This window comes from Gymnoscopelus microlampas (assembly GCF_963454915.1).
Source record: "Gymnoscopelus microlampas genome assembly, chromosome: 24".
NCBI classification, from domain to species: domain Eukaryota; kingdom Metazoa; phylum Chordata; class Actinopteri; order Myctophiformes; family Myctophidae; genus Gymnoscopelus; species Gymnoscopelus microlampas.
The window spans coordinates 3,221,770-3,234,255 of NC_139961.1; the positions used below are offsets into that span (position 1 = coordinate 3,221,770).

At 41.0% G+C, this 12,486-nt stretch overlaps 1 protein-coding gene across 1 annotated transcript in view; it reads right to left on the reverse strand.

Moving 5' to 3' along the window:
* The window catches only part of LOC311041053 (uncharacterized protein), a gene marked incomplete at its 3' end in the record, with an annotated part of 464,158 nt that overhangs the window by 313,006 nt on the left and 138,666 nt on the right, over window positions 1-12,486 (reverse strand). The window lies entirely within an intron of this gene.

The following is a 12,486-nucleotide window of genomic DNA, read 5'->3' on the forward strand; positions in this document are numbered from 1 at the left end:
ACTTCAAAAAAGCAAGAGTGACCCCTCTGTACAAAAAAGGAAACCAATTAGACCCTGGCAACTACCGCCCTATTTCTATTCTTAGCTCCATCTCGAAAGTCATGGAAAAAATAGTCTACGAACAGGTTGATAAGTACCTTGCCGAAAAAAATCTAATTTACAAATTCCAATCTGGTTTCAGAACAAACCACTCCACTGACACATGCCTTCTCTATTTGAACGACTCTATCAAACAAGATGTCGACAAGGGCTAATATTGCGGCATGGTCATGCTGGACCTCCAGAAGGCTTTTGACACCGTTAATCACCCAATTATGATCAATAAGCTCAAAGCAATAGGCTTTGATGACACGTCGGTGAAATGGATGAGATCCTACCTGGAAGGGAGGGAGCAAGTGGTGGAAGTAAACGGCACCCAGTCCCCTCCCCTCCCAGTGACTTGTGGTGTTCCTCAAGGAAGCATACTAGGACCACTACTGTTCCTGATATATGTGAATGATATGTCTTCAGCTTGCGACTGCAAACTGTTCCTGTTCGCAGATGACTCGGCTCTGCTGGTCTCGGACAGGGACAGGCTGCAGGTTGAGAAAACTCTCAGCACTGAACTCAACAAGATCTGCATCTGGCTCTCCGACAACAAACTCTCATTACACCTGGGTAAAACTGAATCCATCCTCTTTGGGTCCAACCCTAACCTTAGAAAGGCTGAGAGTTTCACGATCAAAGTGGGTGAAAATGTTATCACAAGAAAGGAGGAAATTACCTACCTGGGTTCCATCTTGGAGGCAAACCTCTCAGGTGACAAAAACGCTGAAAAGACGATCAAAAAGGTCCACAAAATAACACGGAGGATGTGGAGGCTTGTTCGTAAAGTCAGTAAGAATACTCTGAAGATTCTTGTAGGGGCCCTCATACAAGGTCATTATGATTATGCATGCACTTCATGGTATCACAACACCTCCAAGGCCCTAAAAACAAGGCTCCAAACATCCCAAAACAAACTTGTAAGGCTACTTCTTGGCCTCAATTACAAAACCCATCTAACCCCTGATCATTTTTCTAGGATTGGATGGCTTAGGGTTGAGGACAGAGTACAGCAACTTGCTATGGGCCTGGTCTTCAAGATACACCACAACATTGGGATCCCCCTGTATTTGTCAAAATACTTCCACCAGAGGCAGCTCCACAAACCATGTTCAACCCAGATTTGGCACAACAAAGGGAATGAACTCTTTCTCATGCTATTCATCTAAAATGTGGAATGCCCTAAGGAGTAAAGGAGTGTAAAACCCTACTCACTTTCAAAAATGCCCTAAAGATACACCTTCAGGAGGCTGCAATTCAAAAATGGCCCCTGTCCAAGTCCTAACCTACCCCATGTCCTAACCTAACCTACCCCCCCCCCTCTCTCTTTCTTTTTTTGTACATATTTTTCACCCTTCATACCAGTAACCTGTAAACTGATTGTATGACATTCTGTATAGTAGTGTGTATATCTGTCTGTCTCTTATATGTCATCATGATTTGTGTGCGTGGGGATCTCATCTTAAACAAGCTACGTGCTTAACTGAGCTATCCAGTTTAGTAGACCTTGTATTGCGAATTTGTACTTCCATGTACTGTTATGTACTGTCATGTACTGTTCTCATGTCTTACTAAATAAAGTACATCAATCAATCAAGAATGTATGTGGCCAGACAAAAAGTGAGTATAATGTTATCACTGTCTATCCAACCCTAACAATATAATTGACATGACCCAAAACGTTTAATCCATATAAAGACACTTTGTCTACGTTCACACTGGCACCCATAATTAGATTTGTGGCCTATCCAGACTGGAATCAGGTTTGTTTTTATCAAGTCTGAACAACAAAAAACGCATGGAAACTGAACAAGTTCTTACTTCACCCAGCTCCTTTGTGGTTTGAGAGAAAAGTTTCCTCAAACCATACAAAACCAACAAACATTTGGGATTATTTCTATATCGTTTCGTGTATAAGTAATGGAATATGTCATATAAAAGAGTCTGTAGGCTATCAGTGTCTCAACATTGTTCTAAATCCAAAATATGTTGAGAATACTGTCAATACAGCAATAATTAAGTTACAGCATTTGATCTAAATTACGTTAGAATATGTTTTTTTTCTACATGAAATTAGTGCTACGTCAAGTAACACATGTATTTTGTCTGGCAGCTCAGCTGGCTGTCAGCAACACAGTATAAACCCACATCCTGGCTAGGGAACAGGAATCTAACTACTAGGCAGTGTTACCATGTCCGCTTATTATAAGTCACTTTGTGTTTGATTTTCTGTAGAGTTTCTTAAATATTGGTAGTTGCGGGTGTTTTTTTTGGCTTGTTTCTTAAGTGAACTTGATGATTTGGGCTTGTTTCTAAAGCGCAGTTGCTTGTTTGGGCTTGTTGTTGAAAATAGCAGATCTACAAGCTTGTAGGTCGGCTATTTAAAATAGCCTATGTATTATGTTTAAAGTGCCATAGTAGCTTCTTTTGGGCTTGTTTTCATAGGGGACCTGGTTGCTTGTTTCTCTCGCAAAACCTGGCAGCACTGCTAGGAGGAAGTAGGAACCTACTGTAACCATAGAGTTGACTGTAGTGTAACCAATAACCATAGATGACTGTAACTAACTATTAGCAACCTAGCTCTGGTCCATAGCGTTAGAAGGAGTTCTCCATAACACATACATACTACTAATACTACTCACGCTACTCCCCAAAACAAAGACTGTTTTAAGATGTTGAAAGCCTACTTTCCTTAGTGGGAACACTCTGAGCCCCCCACCTCACGTCTGAAATACACTTTTTGGTCTGAAAATAAAATATTTCACCGGAAGGAAAACAATGCTTTAGATACTCCACTGCGCCCCCTACAGATCTGGTCAAAGAAATTCTTCCTTGCTAGGAACCAGAGTCAGCATGGAACCAAACACGCACGGCATGTGTTGCTACCCGGGTCTGTATCCTTGGTGACACACACAACATGGCGGCCAACATAGAGCTAATCTTCCAGGATTTTATTCTGAATAAAATAAGAGAGATTGAGGACCAGCACGGAGATAACGGGTGCGTTGACGGAACATTAAACCCTTTAAATGTGTGCTAGTTCATAACTTTACTTTAAAAAAGCGTTTGATTAAGCATTTTAGTGCGTGAAACGATGCGTCCAGACGTCTTTATGCAACGTTAGCCGATGTGCTAACGATGCTAACAATGATCAGAGCTGCTATATGTAGGGTTGCTCTGCAGTGGTGGAACAAAGTACTCATTTGTTACTTAAGTAAAAGTATCAATGCAGCAATGTAGAAAAACTGTTACAAGTAAAAGTCCGGAATTCAAAATGTACTTGAGTAAAAGTACAGAAGCATTGGCATCAAAATATACTTAAAGTAGCAAAAGTTAAAGCAAAGGTTTGAGTTAAAATGTTCGCTTAAACAGAAAATAAATACTATCTATTCCAAGATTTGCACAATTTGCACGATTTTTCAAAAAATAGCCAAAGTATAAAATATGGCAAAAGTGGTTAAAACGATTGTGACACTATATTAACACATTTAGGTAACCTTTCAAGGACCCCACTTTGAGAACCAATGTTTTAGGCATCATAAAACCAAAACTGGTCCAATAAATACACTGCACAATAATGACCACCCCGCATTGCTACTGAAGTGAACTGCATGTTATTTCGAACAAAATGCTGCACTCTAAAACACTGAGTGTTACTTTAACCCCCGAGAGTGTACAAATGGAACCAAGTGTACCCGCAAGGGTTCATTTGGTTGCATTTTTATGCCTATTTAAAGGCATAGTAGGTAACTTTGCTCTGTTTTTGCATAGTTAAAGATTAAATACATTTTTCACCAATCATTTCCCCCTATATACCAGAAGTGAGTAGTGTGGTGGTGACTGACGTGGTGTTTACCTACAGAAACACACTGCCCTCTTGCTGTGTTTTTGGTGTTTTCACCGTTTGTTTTGGGAGACCAAAAACATCCCTGTCTATCAAAACAAACGGTGAAAATACAGTGTAGTTGTAGGTAAACAACACCACCACACTACTCCAGTGGCTGATGATAACTGCTGGTATACATGGAAATGATTGGCAAACAGTGTATTTATTGTTTTGCTACGTAAACAACACAGGGAAAAGTTACATATAGATATTACGCCTGTGCTGCAATCCATACGTTTTGTTTCCTACTACCCTGGATTCCTTGTACCAGGAGTGATTGCACTCGTGATCTCATGATGTCCAAGTTTGAGCATCAGTTGATGTTTTATTAACCGTTATTATCATTTATCATGATAAACAATGCTCACAATAATCGTATCGTGGAGATTATAAACAGACCTGTAATGTAAAATAAGAGCGCATTTGGTGCGCTATTATTTCACTCTACGCAAAAAATAGCAAATCTACAAGCTCACAACGCGTTGTAACGCAGCTTGTAGATCTTTGGCTATCTTTGGCGAATGTTCCCCCCAGAATCCTGGCTTTCAAGTGGTTAACAAAAGTGTCATTTTAAGTTTTTAGCATATTTTATTTATCAATGGAAGAGTAGGGCAACCACTGCAGATGTAGTTATGTTGTAATAACATACTCTGCCTTACAGATTGGTTAAATTAGTTCCGGATTGCAGCTTTTAAATGAATGAACACAGGCTTTTACTTTGTAGATCTGTGTATGTGGTTCTGGAGGTCTAATAATAATAATAATAAACTTTATTTATATAGCACCTTTCATGACCTAAATGCAGCTCAAAGTGCTTTACAGAAAACGAAAGAAAAAATGAAAACAAAACACAGGGTAAAAGCAAAAAACATTAGAGCAATGGTAATAATAGAGCAAATGGTAAAAAGGGCAATGGCAAGAAGTAATGGTTACAAATAAGAGGCAGCGGGTCAAGTAAAACAATTAAAACAATAGAGCAGTGGCAAAGTACAGTGGCAAGAGATAAAAGCTTAAAGATAAAAGGCAGTGGGTCAGGCAACGATAAAGACAGAAACAACAGCACAGAGATTCAGAGTGAATAAATGAGTCTTGAGCTGTGCTTTAAAACTGTCGACAGAGGGTGCCTGTCTTAGGTGCAGAGGAAGCTTATTCCAGGCCGTCGGCCCGTAGAAGCAGAATGCTGCTTCGCCGTATTTTTTATATGACATTTCAGGCACTTCAAGTAGGCCTGCACTAGAAGACCTGAGGGGACGGTTTGGGACGTATCTGGGGAGGAGGTCATAGAGGTAGGAGGGTGCCAGACCGTTGAGAGCCTTATAAACAAGCAAAAGAATTTTAAAATCGATCCTAAAAACAACCGGGAGCCAATGTAGTGAAGCTAAAACTGGAGTAATGTGTTCCCTCATCTTGGTTTTAGTTAAAACTCTGGCTGCCGCATTTTGAACGAGTCTGTCGGTTGTTTTCTTTGGCAGTCCAGAGAAAAGAGCGTTGCAGTAATCCAAGCGAGAGAAAACAAAAGCGTGGATCAATGTCTTTGCATCATCCAGCGACAGATATGCTCTAATTCGTGCAATATTCCTCAGATGGAAGAAGGCAATCTTGATAACTTGACCTATATGTGTATTAAAATTCAGTTCAGAGTCTATTATAACTCCCAGGTTCTTGACTGTAGAGTTACTTCCTACAGTGATGTTACCAAGCCTACTTCTTATTGATTCTTTCTGTTCCCTTGAGCCAATTATGAGAACTTCTGTCTTGTCCTCATTTAGCTTCACAAAGTTCTCGCTCATCCAGCATTTGATGCTGGACAGACAGGACAACAATGGGTCAAGAGCACTGGGGTCGTCTAGACATGATGATATAATACATGGACAGTGAACAGTTGTTTAAAATGCCAGAAACCAGAGATTGAAAGACAATATGTCTCCTCGACTCCTCCTCATATAAAGTTTGATGAATGACAGAAAAGGAATTTGAAAGGTCTGGGCATGCAGTGTCTATTGCCGACTGACACAGTTATTTCTTTTAAAATATAGTCAAACAAATAGGACCACCCAACACAAATCAATGTCCTGTTTACCATTGATTATTGTATTGTTGACAGTCCCAGCTTCTATGTCTTCAAGTTTTTCAGGCCAAGGACCCCTTAGCTGACAGAGAAATGAAGCAGGGACCCCCCCACTATATATTGTATAAAATTGTTTTGCAGATTAAACTTTTTCATAGATTTAATTTAATAGATAGCTTCATAAACGTGTTTGACAGCACTGTCATCAGTGTTGGTTTGTATACACATTATCTTTTCCATGAAAGTGTTGGATTCATGTTGTTTATTATTCTTAACTGAACAAATTAGGAAAGAGGTTGATAGTGGGAAGCTATGTGGAATGGTACTGCTTGAATTACGGCGAGCATTCGACACGGTGAACCACATTAGACTTCTCAACAAGCTTGAGGCCCTGGGGGCAGACAGGGCAGCATGCAAATGGTTTCAATCATCCCTACGGACCGCGAACAGATGGTAGAGGCAAATGGTGTTTTGTCTGATTCAAGCATCATGAAATATGGTGTCCCTCAGGGAAGCATTCTAGGCCCAGCACTGTTTTTAGTATACGTGAATGATATGACAGACGCCTGTAACTGTGATTTGTTCTTGTATGCGGATGACTCTGCTCTGCTAATGTCCACACTAGAGAGTTCCCTGAGTCAGGAATTGACAAATGTTAATTCCTGGCTTATAGATAACAAGTTATCTTTACACACAGGGAAGTCAGAATCAATTCTGTTTGGCTCTAAAATCAAATTAGGAAAGAGCCCTGAATTCAAGGTCAAATTAAATTCGGACTACATTGAAGCAAAATCATCGGGGAAATACCTGGGTTGTATCTTGGAGGGTAACCTAGATGGCCGAAATATGGCCAGCAAGGTATTGAGCAAAGTCTCCGGACTGACTAAATTTCTGGCAAGGACAGCAAGGTACTTGGATAGGGAGACAAAACAGGTGGTGGCCAATTCTCTTATTATGTGCCGTTTTGATTTTGCATGTACATCTTGGTTCGAGGGCTTAATGAATTCCCTCAAAACAAAGCTACAGTCAGCTCAGAATAGACTGATCAGGGTCATACTGGGGTTAGGACCCAGATCCCATATAGGTAGGAACCAGTTTAGAGAACTCAACTGGCTCCCAGTAGAATCCAGGGTAACCATGGCCAGATTCACCATGGTTCATAAGATAATGTATGGCGAGGTCCCCATATTTTTAAAGACATGTTTTACTCAGAGAAGCGAAGTACACAATTTTTTCATCAGAGCCAGTGTAGCAGATTTGAGCCAGCCGGCTTTTAAAAGTAAGGTTGGTAGGGAATCTTTTACTTACATAGGAGCCACACAGTGGAATGACCTCGAAAACAGTGTCAAACTGACAACAAATCTGAGGACTTTTAAATACAAAACGAAATCATGTCTATTAGAAAAGGTTCCCCTATAGAGGGTCTTTAGACTAGGAAAGATAAGGTAGCACTTGTTTGTGTACTGTGTATGTTACTTGTGTTCTTGTATTGTTTGTATGTATGTATGTACTGTGTATGTTTACTTGTGTTCTTGTATTGTTTGTATGTATGTATGTACTGTGTATGATACCTGTGTTCTTGTATTGTTTGTATGTATGTATGTACTGTGTATGTTTACTTGTGTTCTTGTATTGTTTGTATGTATGTATGTATGTATGTACTGTGTATGTTTACTTGTGTTCTTGTATTGTTTGTATGTATGTATGTACTGTGTATGATACTTGTGTTCTTGTATTGTTTGTATGTATGTATGTACTGTGTATGTTACTTGTGTTCTTGTATTGTTTGTACAGTATGTATGTATGTACTGTGTATGTTACTTGTGTTTTTGTATTGTTGCGTAATGAGTAATGTGTACTGTGTCTCTACTGTGTATGTCACTTGTATCTTTGTGGTGTTACGTTAGTTACATGTGTTTTGTATTGTATTTTTAACGTATTGATTGTTAATTGTAAGAGGACCTCAACGGAAATAAGTCTCAGGACTTTCTTGTGTAATCCTGTGGTGACCATGTGGTTTTGGCTTTTCAAATAAATCAAATAAAAAATGTTAATGTGTATTTTCAGACATTTAACCACTTAAACCCTCAATACTTGACCGTTAACTCTGTACTTTGTCATCTCTTTTTTTCCCTCTACTCCAAACCTCTTTGCAGAAAATAGCAGATCTACAAGCACACACCGCCTCGCAGCGTGAGGCGTTGTGTGCTTGTAGATCTGCTATTTTCGGCTAATGATGCCCTCAGAATAGGGATACGAGGGTTCAAGCGGTCAAGCGGCAAAGTTGAACTTTCCTCAACTTGTGCAGTGGGGAGAGTGGCGATTATTATTCCTCGCCATAAACAACGTGTAGAACCTCGCCACTTTCTTAGAACGCAGAAGCTACTGAAGTGCTACTGCTGGTGTGAATTATTAAAGGAGAATTCCTGTCATTTTAAGTGTTATGTTTGATGTGTGTCAAATCACTTACCAACGTAGGAATGAAAATCGCGTAACTCCACAGAGCCCCCTATCGACCCCCACCGTTGTCATTATAGGAGGATATAGGATAGCCCAAATTCGCCTATTTTAACCAATGCAAAGTCTGTTTTTTTGCTTCTAGTACTCATTGTTGAGTCCCATGATAATGTAACGGGCGCTAAAACTCCCGACAAGCTAACGGCTAATAACAGAACGAGCTAATGCTGGTTGCTGGTTTCTCTCCCGACCTGGCAACCTGGGGCTGCCATGCAGAGAGATAAGCAGCCCCAGCGTTAGCTCGTTTGTTATTAGCCGTTAGCTTGTCGGGAGTTTTAGCGCCTGTTACATTATCATGGGACTCAACAATGAGTACTAGAAGCAAAAAAACAGACTTTGCATTGGTTAAAATAGGCGAATTTGGGCTATCCTATATCCTCCTATAATGACAACGGTGGGGGTCGATAGGGGGCTCTGTGGAGTTACGCGATTTTCATTCCTACGTTGGTAAGTGATTTGACACACATCAAACATAACACTTAAAATGACCGGAATTCTCCTTTAAGCATAATAAATATCCAAATTCCATTTTGGGGATGGGAGAGAGTTCACAGAAACCACATAAATGTGTGTTAACCATTTAACTCTTTATCTCCCTAGCAGGTCGCGGTCGGCCAGGAGATCCAGAAGAAGTCGGTCCAGGTCTCCCAGGCGGAGGCGGTCTCGATCCAAAACCCAGTCCCCATCTCGCCGTAGACGCTCCCCATCCAGAGACAGAGGCTCTGGCTCTAATAAGGACAAATCTACCGTATGTGCCGTCGTTTTCTGCATCCCTTTTTGTAGCGCTAGTTTTCTTTTTTTGTGAGTGCTTTTTACTCCTTTTTCTCCCCAACATAGTCGTTATGCCAGGTGATTCCTCCCCACACACATGTCTGTGTGTTCTCACTACTGTTGTATCCTACTGACTCACCTACCAGTGAGGAGCCCCCTCCTCACTGGCACATGTTGGCCTTCGTCCAACATGTGCCGCCCCAGTCCGTAGCATTACATGCAATTGCAATTATCACCGTCCCTGCCCGGCTTCCCTCCCCCTGAACACAGGCCAATTGTGTTTGTGTAGACGCTCGACAAAGCCGGATGCACCACGGTGGATTCAAACCCACAGCCTCCGTGGTGGTGGGCAGGCACTTTAGCACTGCGCCACCCGAGCGCCCTAAAATGCAATTTTTCTAACCCATTCAGTCCGAGGAAGCATCCGTGTCAATTTAGATTTTCCTATATCAGTTTTTCTAAAAACTTTTAGGATTTAGAAGGTGTTTTTTGACACCGGCCTCAGGTAAAATGGGCTAATGTTTTTTTTGTCTTCCCCTCATTGATGTACAGACAGTGTAGCCTACAATATAAACAGCCCAGAGGTCGCGTTAGTCCGATAATTGCCGGTTTTGACCGTTTATTTATGACAAAGACCGGAAAAAATAAATCTCTCCGGACATCCTGACCGGTTGATAATGACACGGCTGTTCATTAATTATCACCGCAAAATTAGGCACATTTCAATCCTCTGCTTTGCAAGCGCTCTCTCTCTCTCTCTCTCTCTCTCTCTCTCTCTCTCTCTCTCTCTCTCTCTCTCTCGTGCGTGTGTTTCTGGGAGAGAGAGAGAGAGAGAGAGAGAGAGAGAGACGTACTAGACAAAAAGAGTTTGTCACACGCTGTTAGGTTACACCTATTTCCTGTTAATAATAACCAGTGTAAAATCTGCTGCATTGGGCGGTAAATAGGAGACACTTTATTGTGAAGGTACAACAGGAAAAAGAAGAGAGCTAGTTGTTGCTGCTGCTGCGTAGCCAGCGGTCTCGGCAGTCCGCGGTCCGGTTACAAGTTACCTTATATAAAGTTGTGTATTTAACAGCCAATCACACACAAGTTGTATCATTACTAGTTAGAATATGTCACAGATACTAGTCTAATACAATGGCACTTGTGAGTAAAGTGGCAAGTTGTTGCCCTACAGTTTAACAACAGTGCAGGTTGAAGGTGAAATCTAACACAGATGCGTAAATACTCTTCACAACAGCTATAGGCTACTGCAACTATGGCATCGAGGTGAAACATGACGTTAATCATAATCGTGGACCTATGTTTAACTCTATGAGGTGGACACGTTAAAACGTTACCACTTTGAACTGAATAGCTCTATGAGGAGACGACAAGATTCTCACAACTCATCAACTTTCCCACGGCTGTCCCAACTAGACGCACGGACCGCATCCACTGTCTAATTATACAGTATAACCTCCTGTGAGTGAGTAGTGGTCTATATTTATTGCCCTAACAGGTCAGCTGAGCCACGTTATGAAGGATTCATCTGAAATGCCCAATTTTGTGCAGTGCCCTTTGATTAGAAAATGCATACAAACGCAATTGATTATTGAGAAACCATTACGCACGCAGCATGCGCAAATGGTAATGTAGGTAATTAATGTATTTGTGTAAGATGACCCTGCTATATAAAATGTGTATATTATGATGGTTCATGTTCAAATAGCTCAATCCAAAATATAATGCTGTAGGCCTAATTGTTAGGCTGTATTTACGCACCTGCTTGTCTTTAATGCATACAAATAATTATGACCGTTATTTTTGTCAGATGTCCGATAAATTTAAATCCTTCCGGACATTGGGACCGGCAGATTAAAATCCTAGCGCGACCCCTGAAACAGCCTTGTCATCTTTTTCCCCCAGACTTTGATTGATTGAATGATTGTTTCATCCAGTCATATCCTCATAATTAATCCTTTGCTAAGTCCTGTCTGTCCCCCGTGGCTACTGCAACGCCCGTCAACCTTTTCACCAGTCAACATTCTGCAAGTCACGGACGTCACTGAGTGTCTGTATGTGAGAGAGAGAGAGAGAGAGAGAGAGAGAGAGAGAGAGAGAGATGTCTGCTGGCCCGGACGCATTATTTAAATACTCCCGGCCAACTGACCGTACATTCCACTGTTCCTGCTCAGGCCACTTAGCCACTTAAGCCCTATATACTCTCCTGCAGGGGTCTTCAACAGGGGGTCCGGGACCGCTATTTTCGGCAAAGAGGTTTGGTGTAGATAGCACAACGCGCCAAAGGCCAAGTTTACTAAGTATTGCAGGTTTAAGAGGTTAAATGTCTGAAAATACAAATCAACATGAATTCAGCAGCTTATTAGAAAAGGTCATGTGTAAAAAAACATGAATTTACACTGACGATAGTGCTGTCGAAGCCATCTATGAAAAATGTAATACAGTGTATAGTGGGGGTCCCTGCTTCATCACTATCTCAGCTAAGGGGTCCTGAAAAACATTGAAGACCCCTGCCTTACCGTATGATGAATAGAGAAAATAGCCAATCTACAAGCTGGGTCAGGCCAGTGATCTTGAAAAGTTTATTTTTTAACCTAATCTCAACCCCTGTGCTTCTTATCGCAAAATAGCTTTAAAGATATATTCATTTGTTCACGTACTTGTGTCGTCATAAGGGTGTAACAATGCACTTTTCGGTGTGTAACTCAGGGTCCTTTTCGATTGCACAAGAAAAAAACAATAACCAGCAAGAATCGGAGCTACCAGGAACTCACTCTAGATATACAGTAGTTCTACGTACTCAAGCTTTCGTTTCCTCTAACTTCAGGAAGATTAATAGCCCAGTTCCCTATTTCGCTACAATATACCTTCTTGTTACTTTTCTTTCACTCAAGCTCTCCTTGCATTTTGTCTTCTAAACAAATGATGATGAGAGCTTAGGTCCTCGTTGTTCCTCCTTGGTCCTGTGGTTTCCTCCGTTATGCTGATATTATTACATCTTCTGCAACAATTTCAGTACAGCGGTAAAAGAAAAAAAAAAGAAGAAGCAGAAAACACAAATGTTTAGTGAGACAGAAATTGGTGAGACAGGGAGCAAAGTGCAGACTCTCAGACAGAGATGGAGACACAGGTATAACGGGTACAGTGTTTACTC